The sequence below is a fragment of the Desmodus rotundus genome, chromosome 8, assembly GCF_022682495.2.
Source record: "Desmodus rotundus isolate HL8 chromosome 8, HLdesRot8A.1, whole genome shotgun sequence".
NCBI lineage: Eukaryota > Metazoa > Chordata > Mammalia > Chiroptera > Phyllostomidae > Desmodus > Desmodus rotundus.
Window position 1 is genome coordinate 120,567,935 of NC_071394.1, and position 15,989 is coordinate 120,583,923.

At 44.1% G+C, this 15,989-nt stretch overlaps 1 long non-coding RNA gene across 2 annotated transcripts in view; it reads right to left on the minus strand.

The window, feature by feature from the left end:
• The window catches only part of LOC139441087 (uncharacterized), a 51,838-nt gene that overhangs the window by 8,555 nt on the left and 27,294 nt on the right, over positions 1-15,989 (minus strand). The window contains exon 5 of one of the 2 annotated variants that reach the window (XR_011651481.1): positions 9,950-12,060. The exons of the other annotated variant lie outside the window; for it this stretch is intronic. This is a non-coding gene — a long non-coding RNA (uncharacterized lncRNA). Of the gene's footprint in view, positions 1-9,949; positions 12,061-15,989 lie in introns of those variants that run through there. 2 annotated transcript variants of the gene reach the window in all.

The window sequence follows — 15,989 nt, forward strand, 5'->3', positions numbered from 1 at the left end:
ACCTATGGCAGGATTTCCTTTTTATGGCTGAGTAATACTCCATTGTGTACACACAGGCCACACTTTATCCATTCATTCATTGACAGACGTGCAGGTTGTTTCGTGTCTTGGCTATGGTATAGGATGCTGTCGTGAACGTGGGAGTGCAGATATCTCTTCAAGACACTGATTGCATTTCCTCTGGATATGCACCCAGAAATGGGGGCGCTGGATCATATGGTAGCTGTGTTTTTCATTTGGGGGGGGAACTTCCATGCTGCTTTTCATAGCAGCTGTAGCCTTTCACGTTCCCACCAACAGTGCACAGGGTTCCCTTTCATCCATGTCTTTGCGACACTTGTTTATCTGTCTTTTATTAGGCAACCAATTTGACAAATTACAAGGTGCAATAGTTTAATAGCAAGCTACTTTTCCAATGGCTCTGTTTCATTCTCATCGTGTAAAATGCAGAGCTGTTTCGTTCCTTAGTTTTGGAAGGGGAGCTAAAGAGCCACTCCTTTTGACTTCAGCTGGACGTGGCTTCCAGCAATGATAGCGGGTGTGTGGACTTCCCTAAACTCTAACACTTCTAATCAGAAGCTTTTGAAATGTTGAAGACATCCTGAGGACACCCCAGTGTTTAAAAGGCACATGTTATAAATCATGGACCTTGCTGGCGTTAATTCCAAAGAAGGAGAGACAATTATATACATGAAGTCTGGACTTAACTGTTTAGTCCTGGAGAGGAACAGAACAGACAGGCACCCACAGGGGTACCCATGCACATTCCAACACAGCCTCTTATGTCCAGACAAGGGCTGCCAAACCAGACGCAATGCTGTAGCGACTAATCAGTAAGTCCTCCCAAATCTCTTCATATTTTTGCAAGTTCCATTTCTTGTCCTTAACTGCTCAAACACCTTTTTAGCAATGACTTAGGGTGAGTTATGCTAGCTGCTGTAACAAATAACATTTAAATCTCAGTGGCGTGATATAGCAACTTTTATGCTACCATAGTCCAGTGTGGACTCAGAAGGTGGTGTTGTCAGGGGATGCGCATTCTCTCCATAGAGTCACATAGGAATCCAGGCTCCAAGAGCCTCTACCATGTCCAACATATGGCTTCCAGGTCATCCCGGAAATTGATATCCAGTCAGCACACAGGGGAAAAGGGAAGAATCAAACAGAACATAACCCCTGGAAGTGGTGTTTCTTCTTTCCCATATAATTGGCCAGACCTGCTGGGGAGGCTGGGAAATGTAGTTTAGCTGTGTATCTCAGAAAAAAAAAAAATTTAATCTCATGGGCACACAGCATTATCTCTGCCACCAACAGCTATTAATATCTATCATAGTTTTTCTCCTTCAATATGTTGATTTCCTGCTTTTCACTGACCTTCACAGGAATCCTATGAGCTGGACAGCACAGATATTATTCCCAGATATTATTCCCAGATATTATTCACAGATATTAAACATTATAATTGTTTATATTAAAAACAATTGTTTGCCAGTGACCTAGTTTATATGTAGTCAGAAAAAGTTATCAAGACTATCTGGCAAATTTTAATGGAAATATGTTAAGAAAATAATATACAATTGATTGCATACCATTAATTCTGGACAAATTTCAGCCTTTATTTTTTCAAAAATTATCTCTTCCTCTCCTCTCTCCTGGAACTCCTGTCAGATGTAATAGGTCATTTCTCTCTGGTTGTTTTCTATATTTCTCTTATTAAAATAATTGCTAAAGTAAACATTAGTAAAAATTACACGTGCACCTCTGCTCACTTATGAGTAAATCTAGAAGATAAAAATCCTACAAGGGGATGTGCTGGATCACAGATAAATGTGTTTTATGTTTTAACAGACACTGCAAAATTAACCTTCAGAAGGTGGCAGCAATGTACACGTCTGACCTCAATTTATTTTCCTAATTACTTCTGTAACCTCTATTAGGGTAGGGGTTCCTTTGCAATAATCAGAGGCCCAAATCGAACCAATAAATTCAAGAAGTGTGAACTTTCTGTCTATCGAGAATTTAGAAGACTATCCTAACAGTTCCATGGTAAAAAGTAAAATTTTATTATTCAAAGCTACAATTTTGTTAAAGCAGCCATGTTACTAGTAGTGGTAATTCTTGGTGGTGCTGAAAGTTTGCATGGGCACAAAAATGGGTCATGTGAGGGAGAGGTTTGCAAGGAATATCGAAACCAGAAACATGAATAATATTAAAAGACAACAACAACACTCCAAAACACCATTTAAGCAAAACCCCAGACGGCTCTTCCAAAAACACAAGCTGACAGAGGGGGTAAGATGCTTGTCTGAGGAAATTCCAGGTTCAGGTGACCTATGACCCTCCTGTCCACTAGGGGTCACTCTTTGGGAATGACTTTTTCTTAGTTGGCAGCCTGCAAAGAAATGACATCATTCTTACTGGGACTTTTTGGTGGAGTTTTTAGGTCACGTGTTTCTTATGTAAGAAGCTGAGTTTTTGCTTGGCAGTTGTCAAGAGTCTAGATTTTATTTTGACTTTTTAATTCAACACCAACCACAAATTTTGACGTACAGCGAATTTACTCTCACTCTGCCCTCCGTCCATGTGGACGTCTGATTGGGCTTTGTTACTTCTGCATCTTTTCCCCTTCCCGGATGTTGGGCAGCCATTCTGTCTGTCTTCGCTCAGCTTCTGTCTTCTCTTCCTCATCCTGGCGCAGACATCCTGACAAAAGCGACACCGCCTGCCGCTTTCTCTTTGCTCTCAGGAAAGACCGCAGGAACGAACCTGGGAAATACAACTTCTAAAGGAGGGAACTGTCATGCTTTAAAGAAGTTTCAGCAAATAGGGTGATAGACATTGAAAATAAAAACCTCTTCACATCCTAATTTTCCCTCTGGTTTCCCCGTTCATTTAGAGACCATTTTGGCATGAAGCTAAGGAAATTTAAGCTTCAAGACCCTGACTTATAGAAGTGCCTTCTAAGGCCCTATACCTACCTTTGTTTTCTTCAATTCATATTCTCTCCTTAAATTGTTGTTTATTGATTTGAGAGAGAGAGACATCAATTTGTCATTCCACTTATTTATGCATTCATTGGGTGATTCTCCTATGTGCCCTGACCAGCCACCTTGGTGTATCAGGACTACGCTCTAACCAACTGAGGCACCCAGTTAAGGCCATATTCTTTTTCTTGCTTGCTTGCTTTCTTTTTTTTTTAAGATTTTATTTATTTATTTTTAGAGAGAAGGGAAGGGAGGGAGACAGAGAGAGGGAAACATCGGTGGGTTGCCTCTCTCATACCCCCATCTGGGGACCCGACCAGAAAGCCAGGCATGTGCTCTGACAGGGAATCGAACTGGCGACCTTTCGGTTCACAGGCCGGTGCTCAATCCACTGAGCCACACCAGCCAGGGTGGCCACATTCTTTTTCTTAAAGAGAGTTTCTTGCCCTCAAGTTGCAAAGACTTCTGGCCCCTTAAAATGAGTTCACACTCAGTTTCAGGATTTTGGAATCAGGTGGGGATTCAAATGTTGAACCTGTGTGACTTGGGGCAAGTTACCTCTCAAGGCTTCAATTTTCTTACCTATAAATAGTATCAGGTTTTGAGAGAAGTCAGAAAACAAGTAATTTGCTTTTCACAGTTCCCTGAACACATTAGGGAACTTCAAGATGGAAAGTACCCAGGGAGAAAAGGACACCCATATTTGGCTTGAATGGCTAGTTCCCTTCAAAGGGAGATGTCCAGAGGCAAGAGAACAGTCTGGTCCACAGATCAGAAAGGAATGAGGCAGTTATGGAGCCAGAGCAGAGTGAAGGAGGCACCTGTGAGGCAGGAGGAGTGGGGGTGTGTGGGGCCTAGTGAAGGCTGACGTACCCAGGGTGAGGTCCGGACAGAAGCTCCCATTGCGCTTCGGGGGATGGGGGGGGCTGATAAATCTCGTACATATTCCTCAGGATTTACTCACTTAGGGCCCCGTTCTCCTGTTCTTGCCAGCTTTACTGAGGCTTAATTGGCAAATTAAAACTGCACAGACAGAACAGGGAAATGTGATGGTGACATATGCCTACGTTGTGACATGACTACCACAAGCCATTCGTCACTCACATTTACCTTTCTGTTGTAGTAGTGGTGGTAAGAACCCTGAAGACCTATTCTTTTAGCAAATTTCAAGATACAATACAGTGTTATTAACTAGAGTCACCGGGATGTACATTAGGTCTGAGAACTTACAGCTGAGAGTTTGTATCTTCTGACCAACATGTTTCCATTCCCCAGCCCCACCCCCAGCCCGAGCCCCACCCCCAGCCCCTGGCTGTCACTAGTTGTCTCTCTGACTCTACCAGTTCACCTTGTTTAGATTCCACATATAAGGGAGATCATATCGTATTTGTCTTTCTCTGACTGGCTTATTTCACTTAGCATAATGTCCTCCAGGTTCATTCACGTTTTCACAAATGGCAGGATTTCCTTTGTTTCCCTTCTGTTGTGTGTATATTGGGAGAGGAAATACATTTTATTTGTCCATTCATTCATTGGCAGACACGTAGGTTTCCATACATTGGCTTTGCAAATAATGCCACCATGAACCTGGGAATGCAGATATTTCTCTGAGATACTGATTCCGTTTCCTCTGGAGATCGACGCAGCAGTGAGATTCCAGGATCCTACGGTAGTTCTACTTTAACTTTTTGAGGAACCTCCATGCTGGTTTTCACAACGGCTGCCCCTCTTTACATTCCCACCAACAGTGCACAAGGGTTCCCTTTCCTCCACATCCTTGCTGACACTTGTTACCTATTGACTTTTTGGGAACAGCCATCCTAACAGGTGTGAAGTGACAGCTCACTGATGACTAGTGATGCTGAGCACCTTGTCATGCACCTGTTGGGCCCGTACTCATTTGCTTCTGCCCTCACAGAAGCCTGAAAGCCCTGGCCTGTTTAAAAAGCAATTGTTGCAATGCCCAGAGGAGTCACCTGAGGGCAGCCCTGCACAAAGGTAACGCAACCAACCTCCTTGATTCAACAGATACTCATGGAGGGCATATAATGTGCTAAGAGAGTTTGCGACTACGACATTGACCTAGCCAGGGAAGTCAAGGAGGGCTTCCCTGCAGAAGTGCGCCTTGAACCAGGATGCAGCAGAAGTGAATAGGGGAGGGAGAAGTCTCCCAAGTGAAGGCAATAGCACATGGCAAAACCATGCCACGGTGGCAGGCCTAGTGCGTGAGAGGGGAAAGGACAGTGTGGCAGAGGCTGAGAGTACATAGGGTGTGGAGGAAGGTCAGGGTTAGAAATTTCTAGCTGGTTAATATTTATTGAGAGACTACTATGTGCCAGACACTTTCCCATAACATGTCATTGTCAAGGCAGGTGACATTAGTCCCACTTGATGAAGGCACAGAGGCCTGGCTACCACATACCTTTCTCTAAGCCACCTCTGCTTACCAGAGTGGCTGCTAACCCCTACTTTTCTCTCTTCCGGTTGAGAGTTACTGATCTTTCTGTGCACGTGTCTTGTCTTCACAGCGAGACTATCTCCCTGAGCCAGGTGGTTCTGCAAATACGTGCGTGTCCCCAGTGCCCAGCCGAGACCTGACAGTGAGGGGCTGCTTCCAGGTGGTTCCTGAAGCAATAACATTGATGAGGTATCAATAACAAAGACACGGCTATGTGGGAGAGTCCCATCACGGCCCAGTTCTTCACCCCTCCCCAAAGGACATCTTTAGCCATGAGACTTTACAGTCCATCTCCAGCCCCTGGGGTAGGGCTTGGCCTTGGGACTCATTTTGCCAATGCAATGTGGCAGAAGTGACGGTGTCACAGGTCCCAGAAATATGGATACATATTTGCCAACGTGACTTTCTCCTGAACTTTTGCTCTCTTTAGTCTCCCTTCTAGGAAATAATAGGAATCATTTAAATATGTATATTACATTTAGTGGCTCAAGTTTATTTATTTTTAACTGCTGTCTAATTTTCCATTATATGAATAAACCCCAATATATATAGTTACCCGTTTCCCTCTTGATGACATATAGGTTGAAGATGTTTACTAACAAAGAAAATGATGGAAAATATTCCTATGTGTGCCTCCAAAATACATGGATGAGACCTCCTCACACGTATGTGCTAGCAAGTCATACACAGCACATTTCTTGAAATATTGCTAAATTGCTTTCCAAAGATTTTGGACCAGTCTACTCTCCCACCAACCACATATGAGAACTCTCATTCTCCACTTGCCATCACTTAATATCATAGTAATTTATGTAGGGTTTGTTTTTGTTTTTGTTTTTGTTTTTTTTTTGCCAATCTGGCGGGTCTAAAATGGCATTTGCTTGATATTTGAATGTTTATTTTGCTGATCTCCAAACAGGGTTGGCCTATTTCCATCGGCTCTTCCCGTTTCCTCTGCTGTGAACCGTCGGGGCATATCCTCTGTTTATTTTCCTGTTGGGTTGTTTGTCTTGAAAACAAAACATGGTGCTGCTCCTACAAATCTCTAGATAGTCTTTATACTTTATATTTAGAATTCTATAAATCATATATGCCCATACAATACCTGAGGAGAATATATAAAGAATCTAATGGATATTTATATACAACGCATAAAGAATGTTTTCTTTAATATGTTTGGCTGTTCATGTGCACTGCAGAGACCTCCTTCCAGGGACTTCTAACAGCTTTATTGAGATATAGTTCTCATATCATATAATTCACCCATTTTAAAAATGTGTGCAAGTCAATTGTTTTTAGTACAGTCAATTTTAGAGCATTTTCACAACCTCAAAAAAAATTCCCTGTACCCATTAGATATCATTCCTTTGTTCCATCATCCCTCCTAAGCAACCACGTATCTACCCTCTGCCTGTATGAGTATGCCTATTCTGGACATTTCATGTAAATGGAATTATATAACATGTGGTCTTTTGTGACTTCTACTTAGCATAATATTTTCCCGGTTTATGCATGCTGTAGTATGCATCGGAACTTTATTCCTTTTTATGGCTGAATATAGTCCATCGTAGGGCTATACCACATTTTGTTTACCGATGCATCAGCCGAAGTAACTAAAACGTAACTAAAGTTGAAATTTGTTTTTCCCATTTCTGTCCATCGGATCTGATTGCTTACTCCTATCCTCTTCCCACACGTGATAAGGCTTTATAACCAAAGTGATAACAAGGTTTTTCACTGGCTTTGAACTGTGCTTTACGGGTGAGAGCTCTTAGCTCCACTCCCACAAGGAAAGCGCTAGGCCTAGGCACCCTTGCCTCGTAAGTGCAGCCCTCGGATGCACAGCCTCAGCCTGAAGCTCGTTAGAATGTATGCGCTCCAGCCCTCCCCAGACCTGCCTGAGCTGAACTCTGGAGTTAAGGAGATCCCCTGGTGATTCGCAGGCGCATTAAAGTTTGAAAAGCACTGCTCCCTACCACTACTTCCTCCCCTGAGCGTTATACTGCAACCACCTGAAAGGCTTTTGAAACAATGCCAAGGACTTGCCCCCGTGTCAGAGACTCAGCTTTCATGAGTCTCAGGTGGGTCCCAGACTCTCCAGGCGACTCCACTGAGCAGCCCATAGCTTTGTGGGGCCATCCCAACCCTTTCTCTGTAGACCACTTTACCCGAGGACTATTTATGCTCCATGTTTTCAGCCCAGTTTGCGGTTCTGTTTAGCAAAACTCACTGAGCAGCTTTCCGGGAAGGACCTGTGTGACCCTTTTCTAAGGAACTGGAGTGTGACGGCCAGTTACACCTCCTGCTCGCTGACCCCCCTCTCTGAGTGGGTGTTCAAAGCTCTGTTGACAAAGATGGTCTGTGTTTCTAAGAAAACACAGCTGAGGCCCCTGCAGAGGGTGCGCTGCCAAGACGGCACTGGTTTCTCATGGTTCGTTCTCAGTATCCAGTTTACGGGCTTGCTCTGCCAGCAATGGCTACCACCTGCAGCAGTGTTTACCCAAATATAACTTCTTCCTTGCTCTGCCAACAGATTAAATACAGCAAGAACAAACATCTTGGGTATACATCAGCATTTGTCTCTTTTTAAATAAACCCCAATTCGATCCTATCTTTGCTAAGGAAGCTGCAGCAACAACAAGCTGTCAGATCTACTTCCCTCCCTTCTTCTCGTCTGGTCTGAGGATTTCCGTCCGCACACCGGCTCCCTCCTGTGCATTTATGACACTGGGGTCTCCTGGCAGAAGCTCCACTCACCATCCCGTGTGGCAGGTGGCCTGTACGGCCTCCACCTTCCATGGCCACCAAAAGTTTTACAGGGGTTTGTCTGCGCCTCTTTTATAACCCTGCCCTACATCTGCCCCAGATCATGTCACAGCAATGCCCCAGTGCCATGGCTGAGGCCACTTTTCGGAGTTCAAGGTAACAGGAGGGACGGGGAAGGAACACGTTTTGTTTTGTGCGTCCCGTCATTAATCAACTCACAGACATGTGCGCAAAGTCCTCTGAACTTTCTGTCTACATTATTTTCAGCCTTCTGAGAGCTTGGTCCACCTCACCTTATTGAAAAAAATGACCATGCAAGAATCACAAGAATCAAAGGCCCTGCGGCTCGTGAAATCCACACCAAGCAGGGCGCTTACAGGTGTCGAATAGCTTCTTGGGTTCTCTCCGTGGGGAGCTGAATTGCTAAGCCGTTAACTTGATCTGTTTCTCTCATACTGGGCCAAAGAACCCTGCTTTATTTCCCAGCCACCGAGTGCTAAATCTCCTGTGTTCATGACACTTTGCTAATTCCAACTCGGGGACATTTCCCTATTACTAAAGCAGACCTCTTGGGGGCTTTTTAACCAGTAGAGTCCTCAAACCTGGGCAATTCAAGGTATGAGTCTCAATTGGAGAGAGGACAGGCCTCACCTGGCCCACCATTTCAAAGTTCTGTCCATGGGGCCAGTTGTGTATCAACAGAGGCCAGTGAAGCTTGCTCGGAGTCGTGCAGCCTGGGGCCTGCCACCGGCAATTACTCCTGGTTTTGATCTTTGTTAAAGACTTTTGCTCAATTTGCTGGTACACTGCCTCCCTGATCCCATTACAGGTCTGCACCTGTATGTGTGTGTCCTTTGTAAATAACAGCCTGTTCTTTCCTTCCAGCCAGTCCTTGCCTACCCTGCCCTCTTAATTTTTTTAAACTGGTTTCATTCTTTTAAATTAGAGCTCCAATAAATAATTCAGTAATCTGAGCCTGAGGGCCCTGCCTCCTGGAGGTAGGAGCACAAGCAGGGCGTTTATTGGTGACTTCCACAGGGGGCGCTGAGCCTTTCTGCAGTGAGGTCTTGCTTTCCCCCGAGAAGAACCCAGCACAACTCCCTGACAGGCCTCTGAGGTCCTTCGCCCATTGCAGCCTGCGTGCTCCTGCCCCCGCTGACTGACAAGGATTTGATGGGAACATCATTTCTTGCACTTGAATACTTGTCGTATCTGCAGAAGAGTCTGTGTTCTTGTTGGTTCAGAGAGCCAAGTTCTTTGTTTGCTTCTAGTACAGAGATTCTCAACAACAGCTGGGAAGATGTGTGTGGTGTGTAGGTGAAGGGGGGGCGGGGAGAGAGAGAGAAACACAAAACTGTACCCATGGGCTGATTTCATTTGATCTTTCTGCCTAAGTTTCTAGGTCTTCCGTTTATCTGTCTCTCCCCCTTGCTCCCCTACACTGTGCCACCTTCCCCTTTTTTTACCCCTCTTTCATCTTTCCTTCATTTCTAACCACTCACTTTAACAGACCTTAATACAGAATATTATATTTAACTCCAAATTAATAGAACTCGATAAATTTTTTGTGTTCTCTATAATTAAATAGCAACAGAATAGAATAATTCCTTCTGTTTTTTCTTAAAGAAAGGGACAGGGTGGTAATTAAAATGCTTCTCTTCCCTGTCAGGTTCTTTTTTTAAATACCACATATATGGCTTTATTGTAAAAGTTCTGATCACCCCGTATGACTCCACTTTTTTCACTTTACCTTAATTCGAGAGTATTCTCCCATGGCATTAAATATTCTTAGAAACCGTATTTATTTGTAAGCCAATGGCATTTCAGTGTTTATTTTTTAATTTTAGTATAGATAACCTAATTACATCCATTGGTTGAATTGTAGGTACTAAAATTACAGGATTTAAAAGGCATATTTTAAAGATGTCAATAAATATAACCAAATTGCCTGCTAGTCATGTCCGTGTACCCAGCTTCCTGCCCTTCTAGCGGGCATTGGGCAATACCTTGGAAAATACAACTTTGCCCGTTTAATACATGAAAACAATGTTGGTATTTTAATTTACATTTCATCAAGTACCAGTACATTGAAAACTCAGAGATGACAGCATTTAGAAATGGAAAGGAGTTTGCTTGCAAGAAATAGGATACTCAAAAGGGCCTGCTCATCAAATAAAAAATACAACAGGTCATTAAAGCCAAACACTGAGAAATTACTGACAGACCTAGGCAGGCCTAGGAGGCATGGAAATCACCAGGCTAGAAAATGGCACCGTGGGAAGCTGCCTGCGACCCTACCCAGGAAAAACAGATGAAGATGAGGGTCTGGGGTCGGCCTATTCGGCACAACAGGATGCAGCTTTAACCTGAGCCTGCACCCAGCAACCAGCTCTAGCCAATTAATCTCTGATACCCTTCGCTTAAAAACCCTGACCTAAGAACAACCGAAGGAGTCCCACCCTCCCTTGGTTGGCTCCACTTTCCCTCTTCTTCCCGCTAATAAACCCTGCTCTCCTTAGCTCGCTGCATCCGTCCAGGGTTTCCTGAGCGGCTCTGACCTGACAATTACCAAGGTGACTGAACTCATGATTGGTACATTCATTACTGAGAACCAGCAATTTTCTTAGAGGGTTATCATTTCTGCAAAAGCTGTGGCTAGTCTGCAGACAGCAGCATTGCAGAAGTCAGTAATAAAGTCGTTTGCATTAAACAGTCAGCAATTTAGGCAATGCTCAGGAGTTTATAATTTGGGGAGGGGGTAGGCTGGAGTTAGGGTTAAAAGTGTTCACTGTCCCCTAACCATGGGACTTAATGAATGCAAGATGTGAATTTTGCTTCCACGAGACTTTTTGTGTGTAGAAAGGATCATGTATTTTATTTGTAGCTACATCCAGGGTGGGGGAAAAGTACATTTATGGTTTAAGTACACAAAACAGAGAGCTTATTCTTGTATTATTAGTTATTAATTATTGTATTATTTTCCCTACAAACAACTGTCAACCTACTTTGGCCCCACCCTCTCGTTTCCATCTTTCTTTTCCATCTCAATGCCTTCTGTTTCGTTTCCTTGCCTCCTCGGCTTGTCGATGAGCTGGATGGGGAAGCGAAGTAGTAAGAACACACCTTCTGATCTTGTTCCTGCTCTTAGGAAGAAAACCTCTGTCATCCCGTAAGTGTGACGTTAGCTGTGGGTTAGTTCTGTTTCGGTCAGGTTTAGGAGGTTCCCTTCCAGTCCTAGTTTCTGGTGCATTTCTGTCATGAAAGGGTGCTGGATTTTGCAAAATGGCCTTTCCTGTGTCTGTTGAGATAATCATGTGGCTTCTCCCCTTTGTCCTCTTGATGTGGTATATGGCACTGATTGATTTTCACAGATCGCCAACCTTGCATTCCTGGGATAAACCCCACTTGGTCCTGGTGTGTGATTCTTTTTATGCACTGCTAAATTTTGCACACTAGTATTTAACTGATGATTTTAAAATCTATATTTATGAGATGTTGGCCTGTAGTTTTCTTACGATGTCTCTGTTTGGTGTTATGAGGGTGACTCGGCATCACACAATGAATTGGGGAGTGTTCTCTCCTTGTCTATCTTTTGGAAAAGTTTGTGAAGACTTGTTATTCATTGCTGTTCCAATGTTTGGTAGAATTTACCGGTGAGGCCAGCTGCATGTGGGTAGTGTCCTTTCGATCGCTTTACTCGCTATAGGTCTCTTTCTACGTAAGCACTGTTTTCAGTGATCACACAACACTGTATCAGGTGGAGTGCCAGTCCTTGGATTTCGTTGGGAGAATCAAACACGAAGAACAGGGAAGAGGCTGGATTGACACTTATGTAGGCATACGGGAAGGACCCTGAGGAACACAAAGTAGACAGGTTGATCTTAGATGTGAGTTTGGGTGGCCGCTCCTGTGGGTCAGAGGAGACTCAGATGTGCTGGCTGGTCTCTGGGCCTTTCTTAGCTCCAAACAGCAACGCCTGGAGTCCTCTGGCACTTTCCCAGTTACCAAACACTCTCTCTTATAAAATCTCATTACAATAGATCCTTTAGGATAATTTGGCAAAGGTCATCATCCCTCTTTCCAAAAGCTGAGAAAAGCAAGGTTCAGAGAAGACCAGTATGAATTCAAACATTTAGGTGATGCCGCTCCTGTACCAGCCGCAAGTAAGGTACTAGGAGACGGATGAGGTCCTGGCCTTCAGCAGCTCTCGGTCTGAGGCAGAGAGAGACAAGGGGTCTGAGGTGCAGTTACGTGTTACAAGTCTTTGGTGGACATCTCTCCAGGGTGGCACACTGGCAGGGTTGTGGGAGGCTCAGAAAAGGCTTTCCCGCAAAGTGACCCGTGATCTGTAGCTGGGAACAGCCTGGCCATCATACCAGGGGGTCAGGAAAGTCTTTCAAAACGAGGGTGACCATATGCCCTGGTTTTTCCAGAATAATCCTAGTTTACTTGCATTACCCCCTTTTACTCTCAAAACACCCATTTGACATTTGTATAGTTTCAAAGTATTTCTCTAAAAGATTATTATAATTACACAGGGAAAAAGAGTAACTTTGGAGTGGAGAAATCTGGCAGACGCTGAGCCCAGTGACCAAGGTTCACGCCAGCACCAGTGGGACAAGTGAACATCATGTGCTTCCTGAGACATGTGCGGATAAGGTCACGACAGAACCTCCGTGGTGTTCTTGCCCAAAACACATACACTGAATCTAATCACTAAGAAATGTCAGACAAACACAGACTGAGGAACACTCTACAAAATAACTGGTCCATACGCTTGAAAAAAATGTCCAGGCGATGAAAGACAAAAAAGAAAAAGGGACTATTCTAGATTAAAGGAGACTTAACAATGACAACTAAATGCAACACATAGTATGGGATTAGACCCTGGGCAAGGAAAAAAAATTAGTGAATCACCTAGTGAAATCTGAATAAAGCCTGTGGATTAGACGGGAGTAGTGCTATCACGGCAGAATGTCCTTGGGTTTAGAATGGCTGAAAAATAATGGGAGCTCCCTCTCCACAGCCCAGTGAGAGCCCAGGCGCGCAGGGCACGGCCTGCCTCAGCACGAGCAGAAACCCCGTCCTACGCGTGGAATGTCAGCTCCCCACGTGAGGCAGAGGCTGATGGATTGCCCAGGCCCCTGGCTCGGCCTCTGATGTCCACTCGGTGAAGCACCTGGAAGCACCGGAAGCTGCGCCAGGGCCGGGAGGAGACCCGTAGCCCACTGCGAGCTCAATCAGAACTTTGTGACAGTGGCGGACAACCCATTGTCTGGGATTATCTCATCTCTCTCAGAAGGATTTGCTTTCCTGTTGATACTGGTGCTCTCAACAATGAGCACAAAAATAGAATTTTCCTGAGCAGTCCAGGGCTTTAAAATGACCCAGGAATGGGTTAGCAGATGGCTCTGTTGACCTTAGACATTTTTTTAAAGTTATTCTTTTCAACACTTACAATGAAGGTAACCGGGACATCACGTTCAAATGACCCAATTTTCCTTTCTAAAGGGGTGAGGCAGGAATTAGTGGAGGTGTGATAATTTGGGCAATCCTTCAAACAACAGATATTTTGGTGGTTGTACATGCCGTATTTTTTGGACCATAAGAGGCACCTAGGTTTTAAAGGAGGAAAATAGGGGGAAAAATTTTGAAGCGAAAAATGTGGTAGAATATTTAATAACATAAATAACACAATATTTCACCAATGTAAAAGTAAGCTACATTTAGACTATAAGACGCACCCCTCTTTTCCTCCCAAATTTGGGGGGGTGCATCTTATAGTCCGAAAAAATACGGTACGTTATTATAGTTCTTTGTAACACATTTATGGCATTATGTCCGAGATGCTACAACCAGTCTACTCACACGGAAGTGCCAGAACTCTTTGGAAAAAGTGATCCATGGATTTAGAAAATAACAAATGAAGAGACTCAAGAAAAGGGGACTTTTTTAAAAGTCAGAGAAAAGTATGCATTCATTCATTCAAGTATTTTATTGAGGGTCCTTGAATTGATGTGGCATTTCATAGGGTACTGTTTATTGCTTTGCCCACATTTTATACTATCAACCATTAATTTAAAAACAAAAACCTTAACTTGGGTGGTGAACGCAAGATACAATACACAAGTGATGTGTTATAGAATTGTACACCTGAAACCTATATAGTTTTGTTAACCAGCATCACCCCAATAAATTCAATGAAAAATAAGAAAATTAAAAGTAATAAAAACAAAAACCGTAAAAAGCATGCTTCCCCACTTTACAGGTGACCCTAAACTGGGAACACAGCAATGAAAGAGATGATGATGATTTAGATGATTAAGATTTAGATGATGTTGACAGGCCAGAATGCTGAGCCGTGCGAGACCAACAAGACAGAGTGGGAACTGCTGCTGTGCTTACTAAGTGCAAAAAAACCCCCGAATCTGCCCCGGTCCAGGGCAGCAGGTGCACGGCATGGCTCCAGGTGGCCTGAAAAAGGTTTGCTGCAGAAACCAGGTAAGATAACACCGTTTTAGGCTGCACAGTGGGGATAAAGCAGTGACAATCTCCAGAGAAATAATAGCAGCCCCTGGCGCTCTGCACGCCCCTGTCTCCTTTGGGACACTGTAAGCCCTGGGAGCCAGGGCTCCAGTCCACCTTGCTCTCTCCTAGGTCCCAGTGCCTGGCCCACAGTAGGTGCTCCACGCAGAGCTAATGGAACAATGAAGAAATACTGAACGGAATACGGGCATTCCACTGTCAGAGGGAACATTTAAGAATAACATCCACCTTAAAGAGGACAAGCAGGATGGTGGATCCTGGATATGATTAAATGGGTGTCAGAAGGCTTGGGCTGAATGTGCGGGGTGAACTTCGCTGTGATCTGAACATATCCAGAGGGAAGTCATGGGCAGAAGCAGAATTGTGCCTCTTGGTCCAGAGCCCTGAACTGCGCTTCTGGGTGAGAGAGGCAGGTTCAGGTTTAATGTGAGAAACTTCTCGCGGCGCCATCTGTCTGTGGTGGAAGACGGACAGCCTTGCTCGGCCGTATGTTTTTCCCACAGAAGAGTTCCAGCAGCGCTTGGCACGTTTGAGAAGATCCTTCTACTGAGGAAAGAATTTCATTTCCTCCCAAACAGTATTTATTAGGTTTCCGCAAACATCCAAAAGTATGAAGAAGAAAACAAAAATGGTCTATAATCTACCACGTAGAAAACTACTGCAGGTGAAAAATAAAAGTATCAAAAATTTTAAATTCTACTCAGTAAACTTTAAATTGCCAGGGGAAATGGAGGTTGTAACGTTTAGCTGGAGCCAGATTATGGGAGGTTTTGAATATCTGGTCCCCAAATCTAGATTTTATTCCAGTGGTCTCAAGTGGCTTCTTGGTTTTTAGGGTCAAAGATGGCTTTCAAAGGTAAAGTGTTCAACCAAAGAAGTCATTCTGAGAAACACACATAGCTCGCAGCCATCAAGGATCATATAGCTTGAAACTTCACTCCTCCGAGCAGAAACTTCCGGAATGAAATGAATCTTTTTTATTGCTAAGCCTGCTGGGTTTGTTTCTTCAAACATAAATCTCGCCAACATCCACCCAAACTTGCGGTTGTGTTGTCAGAATTGAGTCTATAAAGTAATACAAGTCCTCTCTTGGGGTTCCAACCAGGAAGCCCATCTATCAGGCTCTGGCAGCATTCCTTGTCACCCGGAGGAGGAGGGAAGAACAGTCTTTATGAGCAAGTCCTCCAAGACAGCGTGCCTTACTGTCAGGGCTTCGTGCCTGTGACAGACAGCTG